At 50.3% G+C, this 20,218-nt stretch overlaps 1 long non-coding RNA gene across 1 annotated transcript; it reads left to right on the top strand.

The window, feature by feature from the left end:
* Positions 1–794: 794 nt before the first annotated feature.
* Positions 795–5,934, top strand: LOC134155598 (uncharacterized). The gene is made up of 4 exons (XR_009961632.1): positions 795–1,201; positions 1,502–1,574; positions 4,496–4,568; positions 4,651–5,934. It is a non-coding gene; the product is annotated as an uncharacterized LOC134155598 (long non-coding RNA).
* The last annotated feature ends 14,284 nt before the right edge of the window (positions 5,935–20,218 follow it).

Here is a 20,218-nt window from a genome sequence, read left to right as displayed (position 1 = left end):
GCAAGGGCACTGTGGTCCCCTCCTCCTCCCCACGCAGCCCAGCCCGGTCCTGGTGCTCAGCACCCTCCCAAGGGAATGTTTTTTTCCTTCATCCCTATCAGAGAAATTTTGGCACATCGCATGGTGTTTTTCTAATGGTACTACAAGAAGTCATTTATCTCAGCCTATGGCTTGGGGATCTTTTGTGTGGCCTTCCCTCTTCTAGGAATTTCACATGTAAATTACTGGAAAGCAGGAAATCTTTTAAGACCCAGTGGGAAGCTTGTGTGCTGTTTGCCTCAGCATAGACAGCTGCAGACCACAGAGGACCCTGCCTTGTAGGTTCTACAGCAACCCACACACCTAGACCTGAAATAGAGGAACTCGGATCCCCATTTCAAAGACTCTAAGCCGGCAAGTGAGCCCTTGGAAAGAGGTTGGAAACTTACTGAATTCATAGAGAAGGACTCCCTGATGCTCTCTGTGCAACACTTTCAGTCTGAATTCCCTTTCAATGCAACTGAAACAATAATATTTAGACCGTTTTGGGATGAGATTATTGCTTTAATAAATTGTTTTTTTTATTATTAGTTCATTGTGGCAAATAAGCCCCCGATTGATTTTTCTCCTAATCAGCATGGAGAATGCATTCCGCTGTAATTAAATCCTGTGTAACTGGGCACTCTGTGTTCGCTTGTCTCTTAGCTTGCAGTGGTATGAAATACAGTACATCAAACGCTACACTGTACACGATAGGCACCCTGCCAGCCCAGGGAACGATTATGCTAACTTGTCTTTAGTGTGCTTACAAATGAGTATAGCTGAGGCAGTACGCATCTCTTGGGAGATGTATTAAAGTTATGAGAGAAGGAAGATAGCCAGACAGAAGGTCTTCTCTAGAGGAAGCTTTAACCCTCCCTCTCTGCAAAGGCAAGGAGAGATGCGGGGGCCACTCCCTCGCCCCCGGTCCCCGCAGCTCCCACCGCTCCTCCTCTCCCCACTGCCAGGGCTCCGGCCGAGGCTCCCGGGGCAGCCGAGTCCCCTCCGCCGACGGGAGCGCGGCAGGGCTGCCAGGCGGGCAGTTTTGAAGAGTCGATCTTCATAATAGAAATCCCCCAGCTTCGCCTCCCCGCCAGCCGCGCGAGCCAGCTTTTTAATTGAATCCCGGGGATTTGGCCGCAGCCGAAAGCCCCGATTCGTGCACCAGTGTCGTGGGTCCCTGGTGTGTGTGTGTGTGTCCCGGGGAGCGTCTCTCCAGTAGTGATGTCTCATCCCCAAAAAGGGGGAGGGGGGCGGGGGAGGGCGGCTTCGGGAGTTTGGGAGAGCTCCCCCCTCAATCCTCTTGAGAGGCAGAGCGCTGCCGAGGCCCATTGCCCCCGCGCAGGGCGAGCGGGGCCGGAGGCGTCTGGCGGGGCCGTGGAGATTTCCCGGCTGCGCCAGGGCAGCGCTTAGCGGGGAGGTGAGGACTAGGGCCGCATCCTGCTCATTCTATAAGTTAATGCTCTTTTCTCTCCAGCTGCAGGGAAGCGGGCCAGTGGATAATTACCCCTCACTGCAATCCGCAGAGCTGGCCTAATCCGAAAGCTCAAGTGCCCGTAAGTAAAACTTCAGGAAAAGTTATTGAAACTGACAAATACAGGGTGACAAATAATCAATAAAAGCCCAGTCCTACATCCTTTATTGTTTCCAGGCACTAACAGCAAGTAATGAAACCTCGGCGAGGACGGGGGAGGGAGCAGGAGGGACCGGGACCTGGGCTGGCCCCTGGAAAAAAAAAAAAAAAAGAAAATTAAAAAAGCCAAAGGAAGGACCCGGCAGCTTAAGGGAACCAGTCCTGTCCCCATGTGGGAGAGGAAAACCTCCCCTCTCCTACGCCAAGCCCTCCCGAAAGGCGCCGTCTCTGCTCCGGGAGCTGCCGCCCGGCCCCGGCGGGCAGAGACGCCCCGAGCCCGGCCACCGGCTCACAGCCGTGACCCTTGCACGAATTTCATGCACCTGCGCAACACTCCAAGCTCTGCCACCTGCTCCCTAAACCACAGAACATATCTAGGCGCTAGGCGCCCTGCTTCTAATTAGCATTTCGGCCCTGGATTTTCCACGCCGCAGTTTCTGAAGTTTCAGCGAAGGACGCTGTCCAAGATAAATCCGTGCTGTCGTTTCTCTCCTTTTCTGTCTCTCCGAATTAAGTTCTGATCTATCAGTTTAAACACTGGCCAGAAAGTTGATTCACTTTCTGTTAGGATTTCGGGTTAAACCGGGGGCTCCTCCAGTGTCTTTAAGCTTTCGAGCTGTATAAATGAACTGCAATGTCACATAATCGATAGGGAAAACTCAGCTGTCACAGATCCGAAAGCAGCCTCCTGCCACAGCAATAACGTGATCTGGCATTTCAAAGTTTGGAAACGTGCTGTCTGCGCGTCCGGGGCTCGGGGAGGAAGAGCTGAACAGAGGGACGGGGGCATGCGCTGGGGCGGGGTGGGGGAAAGAGGAGGCGGGGAAACCCGGCCGGCGGCCCCAGCCACGGCGCCCCTCACCACTGCGGACCCACAGCTCCCTCCCTCCCTCCTTCCCACCCCGACACACGCTGCGAAAGTTGTTTCCCAACTTTGGCGTTTGGGGAGGGTTGACCCAGAACAAATCTCAGTGTCTCGGTGGCCTTTGCAAAGCGACCGTGCCCCCCCGCCCCGAAGCGGCGGGACGTGCCCATCTGGAGTCCGCACAGTGAGAGTCCCGGTGCCACGCACCGCCACCGCGGCAATCAGTCACTAAAAGCCACACGCTTCAGTGAGCCGGGGATAAAATGAAGTCCTGGTGACGCCTGGTTAAACCACTGACCCTCTTGTGAGGGCTGGAAAAGAGGGGAAGGAGACATCCCCAATCCTCTCAGCAAACCCAGCTTTGGGGAGCTTCGCGGGGTGATCCCGGCAGCGGTCGGGGCCGCAGTGGCAGCAGCAGCCGGCCTGAGCACAGATTTCCCACTGAAACCTTTATTTTTAGATCGGCTTGGGTGGAAAAATAAACCCGTGGAAAGGGAGTGCTCTAAGCTGCAGAGTAATCGCTGCTCTCAGCTTCCTGTCCCTCTGCACACCCCGACTTATCTGCACACACAGGCACAAGCACAAGAAAACAACTTACAGAGCATGTTGAGATGCTTTCTGGAAGGGGAGGGCTTTAACATCCAATTGGGAAGCTTTCTCAGATGAACGATAAATTTCTCTTTGGTTAGGCTGTGGTGTTTGATCATATCTTTGTGGTTTTGTCCCCACCACAAAGGGACCCCCCGTAGACTGAGCCAAGAAATAGGATTTCAGATAGTTTGTTTTGACATAAGGGAACTGTTGCATTTGTAATATCATAACATTCTAAAGGGGGGGGGGGGGGGGGGGGGAAACAAAGCATCTGTAGCTGAGAAAAGGAGTGTACTTAAGTACCACTACATTTCCATCCCCATTTGGGTATAATTTAAGTATCTCCTGGCTTACAGTAATATACTCTCTATTCTTGAGGCTATCCAAAAAGGGGGATTTAATGAGGCTGAATTTATACACTTATATAATTCAGAGGTATCACTGTAGCTGTAAAATGACAATTGGTACATGTGTAGTGTAAAAGAGCTGAAATCCCATCCCAGGGACCAAGTTAGTTATTTCTGAAGGAGCTGTCATTTCCAGCAGGGGGGACACAATGAGAAGGCCAGGAGCAATGGAGCTCTGATCTCCACCAAGGAGAGATAACCACCTGATTAAAATAGGCCTCTTGTTCCCTGGTTATTTGATCATCGTGTGAACTTACCTTATTTACAATTATAGGCAATGAGTTGTCCAGATTGCAACACACCTATAGTTTTGGGTTTACCCCCCATTTGTTATCAATACCATCTCTTGGACAGATTTCTGGACCACTCAAGAGTAACATGGGAGCACAGAAACGTTTTTAAGGATGTAGGGGATGCGTACATTCAGAGCCATATAAGAGAGAGTAGAATGTATATTCCCCCACTGGGACCCAAGCAAGAAGCCAGGCCCAGCAGAACTGGGCTGTCAAAATCAGGATACTTACAGCACTCAGACTCGTGTGAGCACCACCAGAAAGCAAAGGGGCACTGCAGTGTGGGATGTACTATTTTTCAGTCCACATCTGGTATTTGCTCTTTTCCCAGATGAACCCAGGCATGGCAGCTGTTGGAGGACACTCTCCTTTTGGGACACTCAGAGCCCAGGCCCATGGCACAGGGCAACAAAGTACATTTCTGCTGAGATTTAATGCACTTTGTTCTCCATTTTAATATTAAATGGAGCAGTGTTTGCCAGATTATTATCCCACTATTGCTTGTGCATTTGTCTCTTAATGTCTAGTGTCTGTCATTACACAAAGCGTTTTGAAGAGCTAATTTCAAAAGACAGAAAGTCTACACTTACTATGAAAGTCATTAAATTAGCATGACAAGCATAAAGTTCCTAGGTTATAATTTGGTTATAGATCTGAAATCTTTCCTGCTTTCTCTCTCCACTTGAAGGATGAAGGCTGTAGCAAGTCATTGACTCGAAGTCAGGACAAAGTCACTTGCAGATTGCACGGTGGAAGAACAGGTAAGGGATGCGGGCTTCATCACCACCTTTTTTGGCAGTGCGGTTGGTGACAAGATGTCTGCTTTCCCCTCACTTCTCCTAGCAGCCAGAGAAAGATGTGATCAGATGGTCTTCGACTACAACAGGTGGGGACAGAGAAGTAAATACATCTCGATGTATATCTCATTGATTGATTAAAATGTTGCTTAAGTAGCAGGAAGCTCTTTTGCCTTTTAGATGCACTAAACGCCAAAACGGGAAGATGAGTGATATAAGCAGCTATTGGCTGGCTGCGTTCAAGATGCGATGCGTTCCATTTATTTTAATCTCTCCTTCATTTCGGAAGAAAGCTGGGGAGACGAGGGCAGAGCTACTTATCACACCTCCGTGGGCACACGCAGTGCCCCGGAGTGCGGGAGCCCCCGGCGGCGCGGAGACAGGGAGCGCGCAGGAGGTGGCAGCGGGGGCGCGCCCTGCCCGGCCGAGCACCTTCCTCCTCCCCTTATCCCCTCACAGCCTGCACTTCTGCAACGAGAAAATTAGAGAAGAGATGGGGCACCCAAGCGCGGTGCTCCCAGAGGAGGCTGCCCTGGTAGTTATTCAGGCTAAAAATCTGCTGTCAACTTCTTTTTCTTTTATTTCTTCCCCTTCCAACCCCCCCCCCCCCTTTTGTTTTTCCGCAGGACCAGCAAGGTGCTGGTGGGCTGATTTGTTTGCTTTTAACCAGGCATGATGCGAATTGTGGAAGCTTTCCATTTACCTTTTCTTCTTGAAGCGTTTTAATTATCATCACTGACCTGTTGGGCATACCTACAGTATCAATGTCCCTTTTACATCGCTGCCTTCCCTTTCTCTGCATGTTTCTGCTATTTAACACTTGCTACCTTTGCCATTAGAGTCCTAGAGTGACCCCCATGGGTATCTTTGAAAGAAAGACCCTCTGCATTCCAGCACTGCCTCTTTACCCAAGTAATAGCAAAGGGACCATTCAGACACATGGACCACACTGAAGCATTAATTAGGCTGATGAAATCCATAGAAATGTATGGATTCAGCATAATCGAGTTTCTTCTGCTGACTATAGTTAAGGAATACGTGAGCAGCTGGGAGAATAGAAAGTACTGTTAGGGTGAAGTCATGCATGTAATTGAGTATATTTAACATAACCATTTTAATGATCGGTGATTAAAAGTGCATCTACTTAAATTGTATACCTCTGCAATTTGTCCATATCAACTTTAGAGCACACACAAAGAAAAGGTCGTCATATAAATTTATAAACAAGATCCCTTCCTGGCTACACATGACTCGAGCTTCATGATAACAGCGGCGATGGGGGAAAAGGCCTTTCGCGAGAGAACAGCTACGCCAGGGCGATATTAATTAATCACTGGCTTGGCCCCTTTCTCTCCTATGCAGTCACAGTATTAGAAGTGCATAATAAGTGAGTTTTCTTTTCATCCGTAATTATTTATAATAATTGGATCCCTCGGAAAAAAAAATACCAAAAAAAACCACCAAAAAAAACCACCCAAAAAAACCCTCAGCCTGGGTTTCTTCCCCATATTAATGGAGCAGCTTTTCCCTCGCTTAACAATATTATGTGTACGTATGTGTGCACATACACACAGAATGTTGTGTTTTGGTTTTTTTTTCTCCCTCTTCTTTTTCTTCTTCTTCTTTTTTTTTTTTTTTTTCCTGGCAGAGAAGTGCGAAGATAGCAAAGAACCGATGAAGCTTTAAACTTAAACTTCTCCGCAGAGACTCCGGGACTTCGGAACCCAGGCGGTGTTTGGGGGAGACAGAGCGGATGGGCCCGACCATGTCTCCTCGCAGGACAATCCCGCAGAATGGGAAATTAGCAGTCGAAGTCTGCTAGTGGGGACTAGATCGCACAAAGCCCACGCGTTGAGAAGGCTGAGTGTCTCTCTCTCGCCTATTCAAGCTGCCTAGGCTGGTTGCAGGGAATAAATAGAGTCATTGTGGAGCCCATACACAAACCGACCCAGCTCCCTCCCCCATCCCTTATCGCCCTCCCCCCGTCTCTTTATGCTTAAACGCACACAAATATGCAACCGCTATGCACTGAGAGGAGCCTAAACTTTTCTTCACTTTACTGTACGACCCCTGTAGGAATGGTCTTTTCACATGTATGGAATATGTAGTTAGGGCAGAGAGTGGGTCACGCTAAGGAGGGGAAAAGAGAAGCTGGCCGGGGGCAGGACCCATCCTGCCCTCTCCCCGCCGAAGATAACGGTTCAAAGTAGCGAGATGCATTAAACAGTTACAAAAAGGGCAGGGGTTGGGGGGAGTAGAAAGGTTCACTTAAGTTTCTGGTGGAAAACTTAAATCGCTCTGTTCCCCCTCTCCCAGCGTCGCTGCAAGGTGAAATCCATTTGGTGCAGCTCTGCCAAGCGGCTCCACTCCCGGGAGCTCGCTCCGTGCAAGAGAATTTGCAGCCTTGAAAGCATATTTTTCTTCCAGCTATCGTGGCACTTAAATGATAATGTAGGCAATGAAACTAGGGAGATTTATATCTTTTGGAAAGTAGGACGAGCCAGATGGTAATAGCGTCATTAACAAACAAACTTAGGATTTGCAAGTGAAGCTTGAAATTGGGAAAGAGATCTGGAGAACAAAAGGAGCTGCTGTTGAGGGGAGAGAAGAGTCCCTCTTCTGCCGGCCAAATCTAAGGGCACATTCTGGAGGGGCTGGTCCTGCCCAGCGCTAGATAATAAACGACGGCTTTTTCCTCCCCTGTTGTGACTGAGAAAGGACAGAGAAAACTTTTGCAATAGGCAAATGTGGCATTTATTCATGTGTAACCCTTTGTAGTCTCAAGTGTCCCAAATGGGCCTTTAATTCAAATCCCTATTTGGATATGGAGGGATCGCTTCTCCCAAGTTTATTTTAGAGAAACAAAGCGCCACTTGTAGAAGTTGAAGGACGAAAAGTTCAGTAATATTTTTTTACGTTAATAGTATCCAATAAATATTAAAGATTAAATGTTATTTGCAGAGAGAGTGGAGACAAAACATCTGCAGAATTTGTTGAGTTCTCTCGTCTTGTGTCCCTATCTCCCCCTTCAAGCTCATTGTTTGCTCGAAGGCACACACACACCCACGGCAGAGCTGGAGTGCGGAGGTGTCCCAGAGCAGGGTGGGGGTGCGGGAGGGTCCCACCAGCCTCTGCCCGCTCCCCCACCGACCGTTCCGCCCTCCGACCAAGCTTCTCCCCTGCATTACACTTCGGGTTTGCTTCCTAAACCCACACCACGGGCTTCTCAGTGGCCAGAGATAAGGCCTTCGGCACAGATCCACCCAGCAAACACCGGAGACCTGACAGCTCCAGGGCTTCATCAGGAAAGGGGGGGCTGGGGGGGGGGAATGGAAGGGGTAGAGCGTCGACTCCTAAATTTCAACCAGTATAATCCCCAAAGCAATAGAAATGTTTGGAAGTCTTTAGAAGCTCCCCGTGTCTTCCTTGTAGAGTAAAGTTGGTGGCTATTAGACGATTAATGATTTAAAAGATGCCTGTTAACAGCCCCAAGTTGAGAGACACGGACCCATGCTCTAAAGTAAAAAAAAATAATGTGGTTTTTAAAAAATGTGCTGGAAATCTTGAAAAGCCCCGAGGACTTACCCTTAAGGCATTATTCAAAGAAAAAAAAAAAAAAAAACAGCACCCTGAGACTGGCGGTTCGTCACAGGCAATTGTAAAGGGTTTCAAAGGACCGATCAAACGAGTTGGAGAGTAATCTACATTAAAGTCCGGATGGCAGTGTTACAACATGCACCTGCAGGGTATTTGCTATCCGTGCCCCTTACAGAGCTACAAATCACCATTAAAGAAAGCTGCTTAAGCTTCCTCCTCGCTTCTAGAAAGACTTACTCGGGCTCCTTCACTTTGATATTTATACATCTTGTTATTGATAAGTGTGGGGCTGTTTCAGTGCTCCCTTCCCCCTCCTGGGCTGTCCCCGGGCACTTTTGCATCACCCACCCCCCGGGCACAGCTCCAGCGGGTGTTCAGGGAGCTTGGTCCCACGACATACACGCATGGCAGTGGGGTACCCCCTTCCACCGGTGGAAACCCCCGAGATGCTGCGGTCAGGAGAAGTTGTGGGTTATGTTGTTTTATTTATCTAGCTTCCCCCGCAGCCAGCGCGGCTCTGTCGCCGGGGCGACCGGGGCAGCCCAGGCCGCATCGGCACGCTGCATCTCCCAGCGGATTTTCTCACAGTTGCGGGAGGCGCAGACATGGAAATGAGCTCATTAGGGGGGGGAGTGGCAGCTGCCCAGGCCTCCCTGGCCCGGCCCGGCCTGCTCTGTCCCGGCGCTCAGGATGATCCCTGTCCCTGTGATGTTTTTTTGGGACAAGTCGTGGCAGTTTCACCCATGGTTGCGCAGAGCCGGGGAGCGGGGGCGGTTAACCCTTGGTACACCGCGACTGCCGGATGGTACAGTCGCGGGAACCCCACGCTTCCTCGGGGAGCATTCAGCGGGGGCAGTGCTCCCCCCGCCAGGTGATATCAGCAAGGAAAAGTAAAGTTGTAAAACAAACAAACAAGCATGGAATGGTTGGACAAAAAAAAAAAAAAAAAAAAAGAGGGAAAAGAAAAAACCCCAAACTCCAAGATTTTCCACCCACTCGATAAGAAAAAGGCTCAAAGGTCAACTGCTTCCCGCAGCTGCAGGCAGGGCAGGCAGCCCGGGGTTACTGAACCCGGAATTGTTTCGGGGAATTTCAGTGAGCAGGTCTGCATTTTTAGTCGTTTCCTCGAGTGGGTTCTTGCAACAGAAATCGCACCCCGCCACAGGTGTGAGGCCGGTGCTCCGGGCCGGGGGCCGGCTGTGCCCTACAGGGGAGCCCAGAGGCCCAGCACCAGGAAGCACAGTGCTGCGACTGGGTGGCTCCTGCCCCTGGCAGCCGGGGGAGACCCCGAGAGGAGGAAGAAAGAGGCTCTGCCGCAGCTGGTGAGGTAAAGGATTTCGTTAGTTTGTGACAAAAAAAAAAAAAAAAAAAAAAGCAGAATTTGGACTCTGCCTCATCTCTTGACACCCCTGGTCCTTGAAACCGGGCTGCGCGGAGAGCTGGTACACACAGCCCGCTGTTCCCCCCGCCTCCCCCCGCCGGCGCAGCCCTCAAAGACAGCATTATCGGGGCTGGGGGCGAGTCGCTGCTTTACCGCTGCCGGCTCCTCAGCCAAAGCGCCTCCTTTCCGCGGAATTACCCTCGGAGGGGCTGGCGGCTCATGAGGGGAGCGGGGTTCGCGGCCCCGACAGGCTGATCAGGGCCTCTAGCGCAAGAGAAAAACCCGCGCAGAGCCCGAAGTGCGGGACGCTCCGCAGAGCGGCGCCCAGCCCACGGCAGGGAGAATGGATGTGTGTTGATACGCGCGTACCCCCCCGAACCAGAATTTACGCAGCTTCTCCCTCTGAGCCGCCCCGAGGGAGTCCCTGTCCCCGCAGCCTTATCCCCCGCCCCAGGACAGGTTCGTTGTTCATGCTACGCTGGAGCCGTGCGGGTTGGGTCAGCTGAGCCTGACAAAGGAAGTCGGACACCCCCTGGGTGCACCCCTCCGGGACAGTGGGTGGCATATGGGGGTTTCCGATGGGGGCCCTTCGCACCGCCCCCCGCCGGGGCTGGCAGGTCCTGGCCTGTTTCCTGCCACAGACCAGCGTCCGCAACCTGCAGACGCCTCCAAACTGTTGCAGCACAAACCACCGGCACCTTTACGGAGCTGAAAGTTGGGAGACCAAACCCCTCCCCGCGCCCCCACCGCCGGCCCGACTCTTCCCCCCCCAGCCCGCAGCCGTGGCGGGGGGGAAGGCGGGGCGGGATGAAGAGAGAGTGAGGGGTGGCTCGGGCCAGGCTCTAATTTGGTCTGTACGGTTAAGCCTGGCATGTGAAATGCTGTATAGCAACGAGGGGAAAGGGGTGTATTTGCTACTCGAAGATTTAGGTTGTTGCTAGGATGTGAGAACAAAAAATCTTCAATAAGTCGGGGAGGGGGGAGGACAGGGCAGTGGGGGAGGAAGGGGGGTTACAAGGTTTGTCACAGGGAAAAGTGCAGACATCTGCTGGAACTTCCATATCTAAGCTGTTCATTTACAGGAGCCAACTTCTGAAATCTCCACAATTAGATCTGCATTGTTCTTTCTCAACAACACTGCCTCGAAAGAAAAGGTCTTCTCTGTCGGGGCCAATCCAACGAAGCGTTTGACGTTATTAAATAATAAAGCGATTGTGATTTACATTGTTGTTTAGAAAAAGGGCCAATTATCCACTGTTATGTTGCCATAAAGATCATATTAACTCGAATTAGTAATCAAACAATATGCTAGCATTAAAAGTATAGAGAGCACAACGCGACTGGTCTTGTTGCATCCTCACTTTTCCTTGTAAAACCAGGAGCGTAAATTCACTTGAAAGAGGGGCAGAAACTTCACCCTTAACGGGAAAAAAAAAAAAAAAGTGGGAGAGGTACCAGAGGTTGTGATTAATTGTTTCCCGTCTTGATTGTTTTCAACTAATTCAAAGACACCCAACTTTCATCTGGATTTTTCTGTTTCCAAATCAATTCTCCGGAATAGCATGAAAAATGTTCTGCAGCGCCTCCCTAATCGGGGAGGGTTTTCGTTGCTGTAAGGTTGGGGTTCGGATCGGGGTTTGGGGAGCTTTTTGGTTTGGGATTTTTTTTTCTTTTTTTCCAGAGAAATGTTTTTAAAAGGCGTTTGATTTCAATCCAAAACCTAGCTTACTGCCACCACAAAGCAAACCTAGCCGCATCCTTGCACTCCAGCAAATTTCCTCTGCCATAATCAAATAATTATTTTTATTAAAGCGGTTATTAGGTTTATAACTCATTTGCCACTTAAATTTGTGCAACCAACCAAGGCGATCTAAATAGGTTTGAGTTGCCCCTTGGGTCCGGGCTGTAAACGGTAAGAAGGAGGATTAATTCTGGGTGTGCGCAGCTCTGGGACACAAAGGCTGTCGAGTGGGAACCGAGAGCAGCGGTCGGTCGCGCCCCCTTCTCCCGGGCGGTGCCCGGCACCCTGAGGACACCCAGCCAGGGGCGGGGGAGCACCTCCCCGAAGCTCCGACCTTCCTCCTTTTACTGTTCAACCTGCTACGGGGCGAAGGTTGGGGCTGAGAGATCTCCAACTTGTTGGCAATAAATAAGATGCTGTCAGGTGATGATGCTCTGGCGTGTTTGAAACATCCCGACAACAAAGTGTAAACGGGTTGTATTTCTCCAATAGGCACATCCATAGAATCTCTTCTGTCCTATGTAGACAAGATCCCTCTTTTGTGCGCGGGATGATCTGACCCCTGGAAACGTGCTCTAGGCACCCACCAGCATCCGACTGTTATTGCTAATGTCATTTATTTTCAATACGTTTTGTTATCAGCTGGGGGGGGGGGGGGGGGGGGGAAGAGGGTGAGTGTGTGTGGGTCGGAGCTCAGGTAATGACTGATTAGCTGTCAGCTGCTCCAGTTTAGTAGTGTTCAGGCAAGGAATAGCTTTGCCAAACTGTTCCTGGATTTGATGATACTTGTTAACGCAATTAGGAGGAAAAAAGAACTTCCACAGGAACATGGGTTTTTATAAGCAAACGCCGAAAAATTATCCTCCGTGCAATTCATCAGAAGTATATGCAAAAGAGTTTAATCTACTTCTCCCAGGATAGGTGCGAGAGAAGGCTGCTCCGGGATGCCACGAGAATCCAGGCTCATTGACTTCGCCACGACAGGACGAGCCACATCAAATGCAAGGCAGAGAGGGACAGAATCAGTCAGACCCTTTGCTGGGAAGTGAATTCTCACTCTGGAAATAATTTGGACTAAAACTTGAATAACCAAGTGTAACCACGGAGCTTCCCCTGAGCAGGGCGCTGAGGGGAGGGGAAAAAACAAAACAAACACCACACACACACACACAAAAAAAAAAAAAAAAAAAAAAAAAAAAAAGTGGTGGAAGTAAGCCAAGAAACCCCAATCCAGACCGAATTAATGGGAAAGCAAAGTTTTTATCCTTGTATAAGGGTAATACATTAAACCAAAAAGGAGACAGGGAGACAGGTTATCTCTAAACAGGATTAGTACACGTTCCCGTATAGGATTAGCAAATCTCATCCATTTAAAAACAGTGTCTCTTCCTCCTCAAGACAGTTTCTTTTATACATATATATATAATCAAAACAAAAACAAACAAAAACCCCACACTAAACCAAAAAAAAAAAGGAACAAACAAATAAACAACAAACCCCAACAACAAAACTTTTTCCGTTGGGAGCACTTGGAAAACGTAATTCATTAATCGAGAGAGCTCGTTTTTTTTACCCATTTGCAATCAGATGTAACTGGTGGCCCTGAGCAAACTGCCTTGTGAGGAAACGGGCCATTTTTTAAAACCTGTGATCAAAACAGATCTGTCTTCAGAGAGTGCACAGCAGATTTAAATGTTGGTCAAAAGGAGTCACAACTGTTCATTAAAAGCAAACCCTAACTAGTGCTAGTGTATAGCCATTTTGTGAGCTCAGGACTGTGGAAAAGAGACGAAAAAAGTCTGAGAGTGTGAGCTGATGCCGTGCTGGCTGGCAGTGTGTGGTCTATTGTAGGGAATGTGCTTTTTCCACTGAACAGAGAGCCCCCCTCTTTTATTCCCCAGCTCTACTGCACCTGCACTGGATCAGGGAGCTACTGCCATTCACCACATCAACAGAGAAGACATCTCTGACAGCACTCAATTCATTACATTTCTTCCTGCTTTTCAAACCAACACACAAGGAGAGAAAAAAAAAAAAAAAAAAAAAAAAGAGTATTGCCAATCAGTGCCGAGGGAACAGGGAAGAAATCTCACAATACTTTATATTCGCCACTCATTTTGGGTTTCATTAGTCAGAAAACTCACTTCTCGTCCAGTTACAACTTTTTCTCTCTCCCTTTCTTCTTGCTCCCCTTGCTCGAGGGACTGTGGAGAAAAGAGTGGGGCCGGGGCCACCTCCCACCCCGAGGCTCCCGTGGCCCTGGGGACACGGGCCCGACATCGCCCCCCCCCCCCCCCCCCCCCAAGAGACAGACCTATAAGTTTATTCATAATTCATGGTAAGGGAGCAGGCTGCTCTCAGGAGACGGCGAGAAAGAAACGGCCAAAGAGACCGAAGTGGCCTTCAGCGCTGGAGGGAAGATCACTGGGGGGGGGGCCGGCAGGGGTCGTCAAGGGGCCTGGGGTCGCGGAGAGGGGCGCCCGGCGCCCCTTTCCCCGGATAGAAAGTTCTTCTAGGCAAAACTCCACCAAAGGGACTCCGGGGAATTTGGGGGTTAGTTTGGTTTCTTCCACAACCGTTTTTCAAAAGCATTTACAAGCGAAAGGAACCGACCCGAGGGGTTTAGATTCAGGTATTTGATCTCGCCGGATCCAGACATCTAATTAGAGTGGCCTCAGCGAATGAAACGGTGTTAATGCCCATTGTTCCCCGCTTGGGTCCCTTGGCTCTGCACCACTGGGCTACTCTCCTTTTCCAAAGCCCAGATCAAACCCTTTCTATTTGAAGCAAACAAACAAGCAAACAAAGATTTGTCTTTCCCCCGTTCTGGCCCACTTTCCTCTATCGCCAGCAAAAGCCAATACTCCTGGGTATTTTTTTTCCTACACTGGCAAAGAATCATACCCCCTCAGTGGGATCTTAACAGAAATAAATCACAAGGAGCTCTTGCCTACCTGCAAAGGAGGAGGAAATCCGATTGCGTGTTTTCTGATGTAATTTGTGTATCGATAAGGAAGACACAGCCGCCTCAGAAATGGGACCCAATTAATCTATGGGTTTCTTTACATCACCCCCCGTTCAGATGTGTGCTTTGGAAATGAGGATTCATATGACAAGGAAGTTGCAACTACTATGTGTGCATAACGTGGGAAGGACATGGAGCAAGAACCCGCAGCAAGGCAAACCCCACTCACGGGAGAGCCAGATTCCTTTTTGAGCTAAAACTAATAATTTCATAACTGATTCACATTCAATCTGGCGCCGGTGACGTCACAGGGCATTAGCATACGAGGAGGGATGAAGCCAGTGTGGCTGGAGTTGATAAGGTGCCTCCTGAGGAATTTGCAGCTTTTTTTTTTAATACATTAATTATTTCTGTGTCTTCCGCAACTTTTTGCAATTTGCAAGAGCTTAAAGGAACCATCATTCCAAGAAATGCCAGAGGAACACGTTGGAGAGCTTCTCCCGTGGTACCCACACCCCCGGCAGGAGCCCCGGCCCCATTCCCAACTCCAGCTGCTGTTCTAGGAGCCTCCGGAGCCTCCAGAGCCCCCACTCCTGCCGCGCACACAGCCCGCCTGCCCGGCCGCCCCACAGAGCACGGCAGGGGTTAGTTCTAATGAAGTTGGCCCCGGCCCCGGGCGTCCTTACTCGCCCGAGTAAGCTCCACTCGCCCGGTCGGGAGCTGCCCGTAGGAGGGGAGGCAAGTTGGTAGAATCAGGCCCGCAGACCTGGATGTGTGTGAGTGTGTGTCCCAAGACACTCCTCTGGAGACTTTCCGCGCGAGAGGATCTGCAGATGCCTGTTTCTTTCCAGCACCCAGTGGGATTTCCCCCTCTTCTATACTCCCCCCCCCCCCCCCATTAATCACAACTTTCTGTGCGAAAAAGCATTTACATGACGTCATCAGCCCTAACTGCTGCAGAGGTGATGGGGTCACCGTTGTCCCGGGGCGGGGGTGCCAGCAGGGGGCCGGGCCTCTCCTCTCGCTTCCCCGGGGCAGCTACCCAGGAGTGGGGGCACATCCCGGCCGGGACAGACCCATGCCCACTGCTACGCTCCGGGGAGAGTAACGTGCTTTGGGGAGCCTAGAAGACACGGCCAGCTCTGTGCCTCGGGCTTGCTGTGGTCCCGCTGCCCCGGAGCTCCCCGGAACTGGCAGCATGGCCGCTTTGGCCCCAGCCAGCTCCACCGGACTCCTCGGGAAGGGGCTGAAAGCCCTCTGCCCATGGGGCGCCCCGAGGAACCCCTCGAACTGCTGGGCCGCTCTCTCCTCTGAAGAAGAAAACCACCTTAGAATAATCGCTCAGTGACTTGAGTCTGAACCTCATCTGGGGGGTGGGAGAGGTACTTTTAGCGGGGGAGGGGTATGGAAACAAAACACATAGAAAGCCTAGCAGAATTTAAAAATGGAAAATTAAAAGGAAAGAGAAGACCTAAAACTCCTCTGTAAAACCTCATATTCACATGGTAGAGGTGTCACGAAGCAATACACTGCACTGGTTCCTGCAGCCGGAGTTACCAAGCTCCGTGAGAAACTTCCCCGGCCCTACTCCTATGCATGCGGGGACCCTGAGCGGGTCTCCCCTCGCCGCTTCCGCCAGCAGGTCCTCGGCGGTGCAGGGGGCTCCGGAGGGAGGACCTGGGCCGGCAGGGACGGGCCTTTCCTTGCAGCAAGTGTCCGACCTCAGCTCTCTACCGGCCTCTCTAAATTATAATGAAAAATTACAACTCGTTTCAGCGCGCCCCCTCCCCTGGCACGCACAGGCGCACACGGATGCACACACACATGTACACACACATGCACGCTCTCATACACAGGGCTCAGCCACAGCAAATCCGCTGCATACTCCAGAAGCGAAGCTCTAAACTCGTCACGGCAAGGCTCGGGGTTTTGCTTTGTTCTCTCCCTCCTTCCCTCTCCTCCCAATCGCCCTGCCGGCACCTGCAAGCACGGGCGGCTCCGCCGGCCAGCTGCGAGGAGCGGAGCGGGCGCGGAGCGGACGCGGAGCAGGCAACGCTGGCCTCTGGCGGAGCAGTCGGACCCCCGTCGCGGTGCCTGCCCGGGGACGGGGCTCGCCCTGCCGCTTCGCCCAGCCGAACGTGCAGCTCCGGGGATTCCCGTCCCCTGGCTCCTTTTCTTTGCAGCTTGGAAATGAAAGATTCCCCACACTCACTGCAGCGCGGTACGTCCTAGCCAAGCGAGCTGATTCCTCAAAAGCAAAATAGCATCAAAACTTCTTGCAATTCCTTGTGCCATCGCCAGAAAAAACTGGGTTTTAATTACCAAAACTAAAATAGCGGTGGTGCTAACTAGCAGGCGATCAAACCGCAATCAAACTTCAATCTCTGAGCAGTTAGCTATAAACTGTCAGCAATTGAAAAGTAAACCTGGTGCACACAAAGGCTCTGTTTAATTTTCTTGTTGTAATGGCTCTAAATGAGGACCCCATCACTATGCAGTTAAGCGGTGTTGCTTGTCCCCCTGAGGCGCTGATCAGTTCTTTTTAATGTGAGAAAACTGGCAGCTCGAAGCCCGTCAATGGAGCTCCCACAACAAAAGTCCTGAAAAGCTGAATGAATTGGGTTTGTAATTACTGCTTCCCTCTCCCCCCCTTGCAGCTTATCTCTTATTCATTCAACATATATTATTGTCACCTAATCGCACACTCCCAACAATTTTTTTTTTTTAGTATCTACTGCTACGGACATGTTTGTTGTAGAAATTAAACAAAATAATCCTCCCTTTTCTCGCCCCCCCTCCCACAAACAAAAAAAAAAAGTTGAAACGACAGTGTCAGCCGAGGCTGGCTGGCGTTAAAAAACGCAAAGAGGAGGCTCTCCTGCCATCTCAAAGTCAGCATTTTGCACATATCCTCGGAAATCTCGTCCGCACCGCAGCGGGCTTTAGATTTTACTATTTGAGTTAGATCAGGATTTAAATAACTTAAGTGTATCTAATCACACCTATCAGTAATGGCCCTCTTTCTTTCAGTGGGACCTATATTATATACTACTTAAATTGCTGGGCTATCTACCTCCTTCTCGGAGGCAGATACATAGGGCTACAGCCAGTTTGGGATAAGGAGGAATGAATACTGCTAGAGAACACGCTGCTTCTGGGCTCATCACCACCCCGAGGTCCCACAACAGCACCCGTGGGCATCTCACGGAATAAAAACGTCCTTTGAGGCAGGGAAAGTCTGATGGCAGCCAGCAGCCTCTCGCCCATCGCTGGTGGAGCCGGCTCTCCCTCCCCACCGCAAGAAGCTGTCGGTCGCAGAAATAAGTACAGCTATTACAACCAAATCTACTAACGGTCTAAATAATTAATTGAACCATTGCTCTTTGACCCTTGGAAAGTCCAGTAGGGACCCGTTTGTAGTAATAATACCCCCGAATGAGCCCTTGTCAAATATTCATTTAGTGGTTAATGTGAGCGATTTCCCCCTGGGACAGTCTGTAATACCAGCTTCCCAGCTTTGGCAAGAAACTCTGCTAATCTACCTCTCCGGTTCCGCAAAATATTTTAACACCCCAGTCCTTAAAAAGCCGTAAAAAAAAAAAAAAAAAAAAAAAAATTCACAAGGGAAAATATAATCTTATCCTTGGGTTTATTTCGGCTCTGTAGAAGGTTAGCAAAACATTACGCTGGCGCTCTTGGACCGAGTATCACCCGGGCTATGGAGCACACAATTCACGAGAAGGAACACACAGAGAACCCAAAAGGTCTTCAATAACCAAAACAAAAACACATCCATGAACTCTGCTACACATTTCAGCTGCCCTAGACGAAAACTCAGGATAACGGCTCAGGTGTCAAAGGGATTATTGAAAGCGTTGAATTTAAAATGACCAGTGGGCAATGGCGTTCCAAGTAACACGTTAAAAATGAAATCGTTCAGCTGTACGTGTGAAATACTTTGGGTTCTCATCTCTAAGCAGATGGATGGATGGATGCATGGATGGATGGATGCATGGATGGATGCATGGATGGATGCAAGGAATCTGTCCAAAGGAGATCAGGTTTCAACCACATATATTCCAATGTACTCCAAAATCTAAGCTTAAACAAATTGCCCATATAAAAAGTTGCTGAATTCACTAAGCCTGAATATGTGGCTTAGTGCCTTTTGTTTAGTGGTATTAACTTGCCTTCTTTATGCAAATTGTAAAACGACCAACATTTCCAGCTACCCCTCTCGATTATTTTAGTTAGCACTTCAGAAAGGAGCCAGGTTTTATTGCTGTTAATTGGCTAAGATTCCCTTAAAAAAAAAAAAAATGGAATCGCGATATCTATTGAGTTTTCATTCCTGCTCTCTTTTCCCAGCGAGGCAAGCGAGAGTGGGGTTGTGGGCTCATTACCACATGAATAATCCCCAGACGCATAGCAAACGCTCACATTCTGAAAAAGAACATTTTACTCCCTGCATTAATGTAAAAGAAGTAGAGAAGGTTGGGAATCTGCAAAAATTGCTGTGCTGATCAAGTACTGGGACGGTGCAGAAATCAAAGGCACAAAGGAAACAGAACTACAAATCCAGGCAATGAGCAGTACTCCACATCATCTCGTCTGGCGATGCTGCTTTTCAGCTGGACACCAGGCTTCCAGGATGGAGGCCAGACCTGAGCCGAGGCAATGGCACTACCAAATAAGAACCAGAGCCAGTCAGGAAACTTTTTTGTGGGGAGCGGTTCTTTTTGTGTATGTGTGGGGTTTTTGGATTGTTGGTTTTTTGTTTTCCCTGCCTTCTTCCTCCCCGAGCTGAAGTGAAATCCCTGAGAAAAAAGCTGATTAACACTTGCCCCCCATTCTGGAATGCCCACTCTGCGCCAAGCCAACCATCGGATCCTTTCCTTGCCACACACAACGCACCATTAGCAGAAGACAGGACCTGTCTGCTAATACAGTGCTCCCAATTTCGTACCCCTTAAAAAAAAAAAAAAAATTATTACTTGCATCTGTGCCTCGTGCGTTTCCCAAGGGAAATCGCAGCCGCCTTAAGAGTCCCATATAAACCCTAGGCTTCAGGGGTGGATTGAGGACTGCTGCAGCGGCTGCCCAGCTCTGCAGCACACCGGCCCATGGGCCCAGTCACTGGGCAGAACGCAGCCCGCGGCCGCCAGCGCGCAGCACCGCGGAGCATCGCGGAGCCGCCTCCTCGGCGATTGCGGTTACAACTGTACAAAGTAACACTCTACCTGGCACGGCTGGCGTATTTCTCTTCCTATTTGGCGGGCGCCACCGCTTGTTTTTTGGTCTGTGACCGGCTGTGGAAAGTGTCCGAAACGGGACTACCGCGCGCTGGCAATTTAAGAAATAGGATTCAAAAAAGAGCGTGAAAGTCTCTGGCATTCTACTGGGTTTGTTTGTTTGTTCCTTTTTTGCTGTTTCTCACCTTTGTCCGGCCAAGTGCCCCCTCTACCCGCACCTCTCACCTCCTGAGCTGCCCAGGAGCCAGGAGAGGAAAGTTTGGGAAGTCCGGAACAAAGGGAGGGAGCGGGGAGCGCTCAGTCCAGCTCCAGGCCTGGGGCCCCTCAGAGACCGGGGGAGAAGGCACCGTGGGGAAAAGAGAAGTAAATGATCCGTAACTGCCAGCGAGGCGGCCGCTCTCAGGGCCCCGACCCGGGCCTCCGCTCCCGAGTCCCGCCAGCCTCTCGGCCCCGCCGGCGGCAACAAGTGTCCAAAAGCAGGCGACTGCGAGCCCCCGTTACCCCCCGTACCCGCAGGCTCGGGAGGGAAAGGAACAGGGAAACGAGCGTTCCCCTCCGCCTTCCCTTCCCCCCGCAGGAGACGCCGGCCGTTACTCCATTACAGCTATCGCGCCTTCTCTATCCAGCCATATAAAAATATTCACGGGTCCCATATATCTCTGAATTATTTATCGTACT

Source organism: Pezoporus occidentalis, unplaced genomic scaffold, assembly GCF_034315485.1.
Source record: "Pezoporus occidentalis ecotype Australia unplaced genomic scaffold, CSIRO_AGI_Poc_V1 ctg8, whole genome shotgun sequence".
NCBI classification, from domain to species: domain Eukaryota; kingdom Metazoa; phylum Chordata; class Aves; order Psittaciformes; family Psittacidae; genus Pezoporus; species Pezoporus occidentalis.
Note: the sequence above shows the minus strand (reverse complement) of the source record. Positions and strands in the feature narration are given on the sequence as shown.